Raw genomic sequence first — 9,483 nt, 5'->3', positions numbered from 1 at the left:
TAAACTTGTGTGTGTGATAGTTAGAATACTTATTCTCACAATGGATAAAGTCCATGGCTAAATTCCATTAAGTCTTCTAAAGTACCTTTAAGAGATATAGGGCATGTGTCTTTTAAACTTGAACAAACAACCCTAAGGTCATAATTTTTCAATTAACACATAAGTCTAAGAGAAAGCCTCTAAGAAATTTGCTCTTAGAGTCGCATAATGAAAATTCTTTCCTAGTTGTTCCACCATCTTTGACCTTTAGAAGGTCTTAACATATGATTACATAAGTGAAGTTAAACGATTAAACAAGCTATTTAGAAAATTATAAAACAAAATTTGTTTATCCTTGCTACTTTTTCTATATGCCTTTCTCAAAGCTTCCACACAAAATCAAAGCATAAGTAGTCAAGGTATTTTAGATAAAATTTTAATTAGTCTTGTTTATGGATCTATGTAGACATAAGCTTTTAAAGATTATGGTACTTATAAGCTTCAAAAGCGTAATCGCTTAAGCTTTCTTTTTTTTTAAAAAACTTCTCCACGACTATAGTTAAACATCCAGTAGCACTACAAAGAGAAAAAACCCACCTGTGCTCACCGCCCGAATTGATGTAGAAAGGAGAGAAACATTTTAAAACTTTGATTCTCTCTTTTGTAAACTTGAGGCTTTTTTTTCAACTTGGTTAATCTTTATTCCCAAGGTTAATGGACTATAAAAGAGCCAAAAAAGCTATTTCTCATGTTTTCCTTCATTTCGCTTGAGAGCCCACTATAGCTATCCATTATAGAAATCAAATATTGCTAATGGTTTAGCAATCTAGAAGCAGAGCCTAATCCTCCTTTGTATGGCAAATTCATTCATATACAGACAGATCAACAAGAGATTAAGAAAATCTCAAAACCACTTTTTATCAAGAAGGGTAGTTTTTAAGTTCACAGAAGTGGTTTTTGAAGAAAAGGTGACATTAATTAGGAGCCCTTGATCTAGTGTCAGATCCAATGGTCTACCTAAACCATTGAGCCCCTTTACCCAAAGATCACTAGATTCACTATTCTTTTGTCCAAAAAGACTCAAGATAGCACATGCTTTTACCCTCAAACCTTAAGGACTAGTTGTTCAGTTCACGGTTTAATTTGACAGAGGCTTACAGACTTTTTAAAACTATTTTCATACTCCTTGAAATAAATTAAATCAAATCTAGAGATTTAGGCATAGCTTGGAATTTTGAATTACTTCAAAATTATGTTTTTGGATTTAAACCTTTAAGATATCCTTGTACTTGCCATAGCTTTGATACCACTATTTTAGGAATCTTTCTCCAAGTACAAATTTAAATCGTATAGTCTCAATAACTTAATTAATTTAAATAGAGAAAAACGATACAAGCATAGAGGAGATGAACATGAACACTTGATACTTCACCACACAAGACACAACCATTGAGTTAATGTTAAATGATATTGCTTGAGAAAGGTCATAAGTGGTCGCTTAAGGTCATAATGAAGGTCTCTAAACTAGGTAGGACTTTGAGGCTGCTATGACTTTTAAAGAAATGATTTTGGTTATAAACTTTATGCCAATAAAGTTCCATAAGATCTCTCATGTAAGAAAAATAAGTAGGCACTAAGGCATGATGAAAAAGGAGGTCTTACTACAAAGTCTTGTTGAAAGGGGAGAAATTGACTAGAGACAATTTCTGAAATGTTAATACTGAGAATTGAAAACTTGAAGTGGATGTAATTTAACTTTTCTCGAGCTAAACTTGTGTGTGACAGTTATAATACTTATTCTCACAATGGATAAAGTCCATGGCTTAATTCCATTAAGTCTTCTAAAGTACCTTTATAAGATATAAAGGGCATGTGTCTTTTAAACTTGAACAAACAACCCTAAGGTCATAAGTTTTCAATTAACACATAAGTCTAAGTGAAAGCCTCTAAAAAATTTACTCTTGGAGTCGCATAATGAAAATTCTTTCCTAGTTGTTCCACCATCTCTTAGCTTTAGAAGGTCTTAACATATTAAAAGATTAAACAAGATATTTAGAAAATTATAAAACAAAATTTGTTTATCCTTGCTACTTTTTCTATATGCCTTTCTCAAAGCTTCCACACAAAAATCAAAGCAGAAGTAGTCAAGGTATTTTAGACAAAATTTTAAGTAGTCTTGTTTATGGCCTTATGTAGACATAAACTTTTAAAGATTATGGTAGTTAAAAGATTTAAAAGCGTATTCGCTTAAGCTTTAAAAAAAAAAACTTCTCCACGACTATAGTTAAACATCTAGTAGCACTACAAAGAGAAAAAACCCACCTGTGCTCACCGCCCGAATTGATGGAGAGAGGAGAGAAACATTTTAAAACTTTGATTCTCTCTTTTGTAAACTTGAGGTTTTTTTTCAACTTGGTTAATCTTTATTCCCAAGGTAAATGGACTGTAAAAGAGCCAGAAAAGCTATTTCTTCCTTTTTCCTTCAATTCGCTTGAGAGCTCACTATAGCTATCCATTATAGAAATCAAATATTGCTAGTGGTTTAGCAATCTAGAAGTAGAGCCTAATCCTCCTTTGTATGGCAAATTCATTCGTATATAGACGGATCAACAAGAAAATCTCAAAACCACTTCTGATCAAGAAGGGTAGTTTTTAAGTTCACAGAAGTGGTTTTTGAAGAAAAGGTGACATTAATTAGGACCCTAGATCCAATGGTCTCAAAAATTCACATAAACCATTAAACCCCTTTACCCAAAGGTCACTAGATTCACTATTCTTTTGTCCAAAAAGACTCAAGATAGCACATGCTTTTATCCTCAAACCTTAAGGACTAGTTGTTCAGTTCACGGTTTAATTTGACAGAAAGACTCAAGATAGCACATGCTTCTATCCTCAAACCTTAAGGACTAGTTGTTCAGTTCACGATTTAATTTGACAGAGGCTTACAGACTTTTTAAAACTATTTTCATACTCCTTCAAATAAATTAAATCAAATCCAAAGATTTAGGTATAGCTTGGAATTTCGAATTACTTCAAAATTATGTTTTTGGATTTAAACCTTTAAGATATCCTTGTACTTGCCACAGCTTTGATACCACTATTTTAGGAATCTTTCTCCAAGTACAAATTTAAACCATATACTCTCAATAACTTTATTAATTTAAATAGAGAAAAACGATACAAGCATAGAGGAGATGAACATGAACACTTAAATAGAAAGATACTTCACCACACAAGACACAACCATTGAGTTAATGTTAAATGATATTGCTTGAGAAAGGTCATAAGTGGTCGCTTAACGTCATAAGGAAGGTCTCTAAACTAGGTAGGACTTTGAGGCTGCTATGACTTTTAAAGAAATGATTTGGGTAATAAACTTTATGCCAATAAAGTTCCATAAGATCTCACATGTAAGAAAAATAAGTAGGCACTAAGGCATGATGAAAAAGGAGGTCTTACAAAGTCTTGTTGAAAGCGGATGCTGAAAGGGGAGGAAGTGACTAGAGACAATTTCTAAAATGTTAATACTGAGAATTGAAAACTTGAAGTGGATGTAATTTAACTTTTCTCGAGCTAAACTTGTGTGTGACAGTTAGAATACTTATTCTCACAATGGATAAAGTCCATGGCTTAATTCCATTAAGTCTTCTAAAGTACCTTTATAAGATATAAAGGGCATGTGTCTTTTAAACTTGAACAAACAACCCTAAGGTCATAGTTTTTCAATGGACACATAAGTCTAAGAGAAAGCCTCTAAAAAATTTACTTTTAGAGTCGCATAATATGAAAATTCTTTCCTAGTTGTTCCACCATCTCTTAGCTTTAGAAGGTCCTAACATATGATTACATAAGTGAAGTTAAAAGATTAAACAAGCTATTTAGAAAATTATAAAGCAAAATTTGTTTATCCTTGCTACTTTTTCTATATGCCTTTCTCAACAAAATCAAAGCATAAGTAGTCAAGGTATTTTAGACAAAATTTTAAGTAGTCTTGTTTATGGCCCTATGTAGACATAAGCTTTTAAAGATTATGGTAGTTATAAGCTTTAAAAGCATAATCGCTTAAGCTTTTTTTTTAAAAACTTCTCCACGACTATAGTTAAACATCCAGTAGTACTACAAAGAGAAAAAACCCACCTGTGCTCACCGCCCGAATTGATGGTGGAGAGAGGAGAGAAACATATTAAAACTTTGATTCTCTCTTTTGTAAACTTGAGGGTTTTTTTCAACTTGGTTAATCTTTATTCCCAAGGTTAATGGACTGTAAAAGAGCCAAAAAAACTATTTCTTCCTTTTTCCTTCAATTGGCTTAAGAGCCCACCATAGCTATCCATTATAGAAATCAAATATTGCTAGTGGTTTAGCAATCTAGAAGTAGAGCCTAATCCTCCTTTGTATGGCGAATTCATTCGTATACAGACGGATCAACAAGAGATTAAGAAAATCTCAAAACCACTTTTCATCATCAAAGAAGGGTAGTTTTTAAGTTCACAGAAGTGGTTTTTGAAGAAAAGTTGACATTAATTAGGAGCCCTTGAGTAGAGCCTAATCCTCCTGTGTATGGCGAATTCATTCGTATACAGACGGATCAACAAGAAATTAAGAAAATCGCAAAACCACTTTTCATCAAGAAGGGTAGTTTTTAAGTTCACAGAAATGGTTTTTGAAGAAAAGGTGACATTAATTAGGAGCCCTTGATCTAGTGTCAGATCTAGTGGTCTCGAAAATTCACATAAACCATTCAACCCCTTTACCCAAAGGTCACTCGATTCACTATTCTTTTGTCCAAAAAGACTCAAGATAGCACATGCTTTTACCCTCAAACCTTAAGGACTAGTTGTTTAGTTCAAGAGGCTTACAGACTTTTTAAAACTATTTTCATACTCCTTCAAATAAATTAAATCAAATCCAAAGATTTAGGCATAGCTTGGAATTTCGAATTACTTCAAAATTATGTTTTTGGATTTAAACCTTTAAGATATCCTTGTACTTGCCACAGCTTTGATACCACTATTTTAGGAATCTTTCTCCAAGTACAAATTTAAACCATATACTCTCAATAACTTTATTAATTTAAATAGAGAAAAACGATACAAGCATAGAGGAGATGAACATGAACACTTAAATAGAAAGATACTTCACCACACAAGACACAACCATTGAGTTAATGTTAAATGATATTGCTTGAGAAAGGTCATAAGTGGTCACTTAACGTCATAAGGAAGGTCTCTAAACTAGGTAGGACTTTGAGGCTGCTATGACTTTTAAAGAAATGATTTGGGTAATAAACTTTATGCCAATAAAGTTCCATAAGATCTCACATGTAAGAAAAATAAGTAGGCACTAAGGCATGATGAAAAAGGAGGTCTTACAAAGTCTTGTTGAAAGCGGATGCTGAAAGGGGAGGAAGTGACTAGAGACAATTTCTAAAATGTTAATACTGAGAATTGAAAACTTGAAGTGGATGTAATTTAACTCTTCTCGAGCTAAACTTGTGTGTGACAGTTAGAATACTTATTCTCACAATGGATAAAGTCCATGGCTTAATTCCATTAAGTCTTCTAAAGTACCTTTATAAGATATAAAGGGCATGTGTCTTTTAAACTTGAACAAACAACCCTAAGGTCATAGTTTTTCAATGGACACATAAGTCTAAGAGAAAGCCTCTAAAAAATTTACTTTTAGAGTCGCATAATATGAAAATTCTTTCCTAGTTGTTCCACCATCTCTTAGCTTTAGAAGGTCCTAACATATGATTACATAAGTGAAGTTAAAAGATTAAACAAGCTATTTAGAAAATTATAAAGCAAAATTTGTTTATCCTTGCTACTTTTTCTATATGCCTTTCTCAACAAAATCAAAGCATAAGTAGTCAAGGTATTTTAGACAAAATTTTAAGTAGTCTTGTTTATGGCCCTATGTAGACATAAGCTTTTAAAGATTATGGTAGTTATAAGCTTTAAAAGCATAATCGCTTAAGCTTTTTTTTTAAAAACTTCTCCACGACTATAGTTAAACATCCAGTAGTACTACAAAGAGAAAAAACCCACCTGTGCTCACCGCCCGAATTGATGGTGGAGAGAGGAGAGAAACATATTAAAACTTTGATTCTCTCTTTTGTAAACTTGAGGGTTTTTTTCAACTTGGTTAATCTTTATTCCCAAGGTTAATGGACTGTAAAAGAGCCAAAAAAACTATTTCTTCCTTTTTCCTTCAATTGGCTTAAGAGCCCACCATAGCTATCCATTATAGAAATCAAATATTGCTAGTGGTTTAGCAATCTAGAAGTAGAGCCTAATCCTCCTTTGTATGGCGAATTCATTCGTATACAGACGGATCAACAAGAGATTAAGAAAATCTCAAAACCACTTTTCATCATCAAAGAAGGGTAGTTTTTAAGTTCACAGAAGTGGTTTTTGAAGAAAAGTTGACATTAATTAGGAGCCCTTGAGTAGAGCCTAATCCTCCTGTGTATGGCGAATTCATTCGTATACAGACGGATCAACAAGAAATTAAGAAAATCGCAAAACCACTTTTCATCAAGAAGGGTAGTTTTTAAGTTCACAGAAATGGTTTTTGAAGAAAAGGTGACATTAATTAGGAGCCCTTGATCTAGTGTCAGATCTAGTGGTCTCGAAAATTCACATAAACCATTCAACCCCTTTACCCAAAGGTCACTCGATTCACTATTCTTTTGTCCAAAAAGACTCAAGATAGCACATGCTTTTACCCTCAAACCTTAAGGACTAGTTGTTTAGTTCAAGAGGCTTACAGACTTTTTAAAACTATTTTCATACTCCTTCAAATAAATTAAATCAAATCCAAAGATTTAGGCATAGCTTGGAATTTCGAATTACTTCAAAATTATGTTTTTGGATTTAAACCTTTAAGATATCCTTGTACTTGCCACAGCTTTGATACCACTATTTTAGGAATCTTTCTCCAAGTACAAATTTAAACCATATACTCTCAATAACTTTATTAATTTAAATAGAGAAAAACGATACAAGCATAGAGGAGATGAACATGAACACTTAAATAGAAAGATACTTCACCACACAAGACACAACCATTGAGTTAATGTTAAATGATATTGCTTGAGAAAGGTCATAAGTGGTCACTTAACGTCATAAGGAAGGTCTCTAAACTAGGTAGGACTTTGAGGCTGCTATGACTTTTAAAGAAATGATTTGGGTAATAAACTTTATGCCAATAAAGTTCCATAAGATCTCACATGTAAGAAAAATAAGTAGGCACTAAGGCATGATGAAAAAGGAGGTCTTACAAAGTCTTGTTGAAAGCGGATGCTGAAAGGGGAGGAAGTGACTAGAGACAATTTCTAAAATGTTAATACTGAGAATTGAAAACTTGAAGTGGATGTAATTTAACTCTTCTCGAGCTAAACTTGTGTGTGACAGTTAGAATACTTATTCTCACAATGGATAAAGTCCATGGCTTAATTCCATTAAGTCTTCTAAAGTACCTTTATAAGATATAAAGGGCATGTGTCTTTTAAACTTGAACAAACAACCCTAAGGTCATAGTTTTTCAATGGACACATAAGTCTAAGAGAAAGCCTCTAAAAAATTTACTTTTAGAGTCGCATAATATGAAAATTCTTTCCTAGTTGTTCCACCATCTCTTAGCTTTAGAAGGTCCTAACATATGATTACATAAGTGAAGTTAAAAGATTAAACAAGCTATTTAGAAAATTATAAAGCAAAATTTGTTTATCCTTGCTACTTTTTCTATATGCCTTTCTCAACAAAATCAAAGCATAAGTAGTCAAGGTATTTTAGACAAAATTTTAAGTAGTCTTGTTTATGGCCCTATGTAGACATAAGCTTTTAAAGATTATGGTAGTTATAAGCTTTAAAAGCATAATCGCTTAAGCTTTTTTTTTAAAAACTTCTCCACGACTATAGTTAAACATCCAGTAGTACTACAAAGAGAAAAAACCCACCTGTGCTCACCGCCCGAATTGATGGTGGAGAGAGGAGAGAAACATATTAAAACTTTGATTCTCTCTTTTGTAAACTTGAGGGTTTTTTTCAACTTGGTTAATCTTTATTCCCAAGGTTAATGGACTGTAAAAGAGCCAAAAAAACTATTTCTTCCTTTTTCCTTCAATTGGCTTAAGAGCCCACCATAGCTATCCATTATAGAAATCAAATATTGCTAGTGGTTTAGCAATCTAGAAGTAGAGCCTAATCCTCCTTTGTATGGTGAATTCATTCGTATACAGACGGATTAACAAGAGATTAAGAAAATCTCAAAACCACTTTTCATCATCAAAAAGGGTAGTTTTTAAGTTCACAGAAGTGGTTTTTGAAGAAGAGTTGACATTAATTAGGAGCCCTTGAGTAGAGCCTAATCCTCCTGTGTATGGCGAATTCATTCATATACAGACGGATCAACAAGAAATTAAGAAAATCTCAAAACCACTTTTCATCAAGAAGGGTAGTTTTTAAGTTCACAGAAATGGTTTTTGAAGAAAAGGTGACATTCATTAGGAGCCCTTGATCTAGTGTCAAATCTAGTGGTCTCGAAAATTCACATAAACCATTCAACCCCTTTACCCAAAGGTCACTATATTCACTATTCTTTTGTCCAAAAAGACTCAAGATAGCACATGCTTTTACCCTCAAACCTTAAGGACTAGTTGTTCAGTTCACGGTTTAATTTGACAGAGGCTTACAGACTTTTTAAAACTATTTTCATACTCCTTCAAATATATTAAATCAAATCCAGAGATTTAGGCATAGCTTGGAATTTCGAATTACTTCAAAATTATGTTTTTGGATTTAAACCTTTAAGATATCCTTGTACTTGCCACAGCTTTGATACCACTATTTTAGGAATCTTTCTCCAAGTACAAATTTAAACCATATACTCTCAATAACTTTATTAATTTAAATAGAGAAAAACGATACAAGCATAGAGGAGATGAACATGAACACTTAAATAGAAAGATACTTCACCACACAAGACACAACCATTGAGTTAATGTTAAATGATATTGCTTGAGAAAGGTCATAGGTCATAAGGAAGGTCTCTAAACTAGGTAGGACTTTGAGGCTGCTATGACTTTAAAAGAAATAATTTCGGTAATAAACTTTATGCCAATAAAGTTCCATAAGATCTCACATGTAAGAAAAATAAGTAGGCGCTAAGCCATGATGAAAAAGGATATCTTACAAACTCTTGCTGAAAGGGGAGGAAGTGACTAGAGAAAATTTTTGAAATGTTAATACTGAGAATTGAAAACTTGAAGTGGATGTAATTTAACTTTTCTCGAGCTAAACTTGTGTGTGTGACAGTTAGAATACTTATTCTCATAATGGATAAAGTCCATGGCTTAATTCCATTAAGTCTTCTAAAGTACCTTTATAAGATATAAAGGGCATGTGTCTTTTAAACTTGAACAAACAACCCTAAGGTCATAATTTTTCAATTAACACATAAGTCTAAGAGAAAGCCTCTAAAAAATTTGCTCTTAAAGTC

This window comes from Cibotium barometz, chromosome 33, assembly GCF_041138505.1.
Source record: "Cibotium barometz isolate CiBa-2024 chromosome 33, ASM4113850v1, whole genome shotgun sequence".
Taxonomy (NCBI): Eukaryota; Viridiplantae; Streptophyta; class Polypodiopsida; order Cyatheales; family Cibotiaceae; genus Cibotium; species Cibotium barometz.
The sequence above is the reverse complement of the archived record's forward strand: the minus strand, read 5'-3'. Positions refer to the sequence as shown.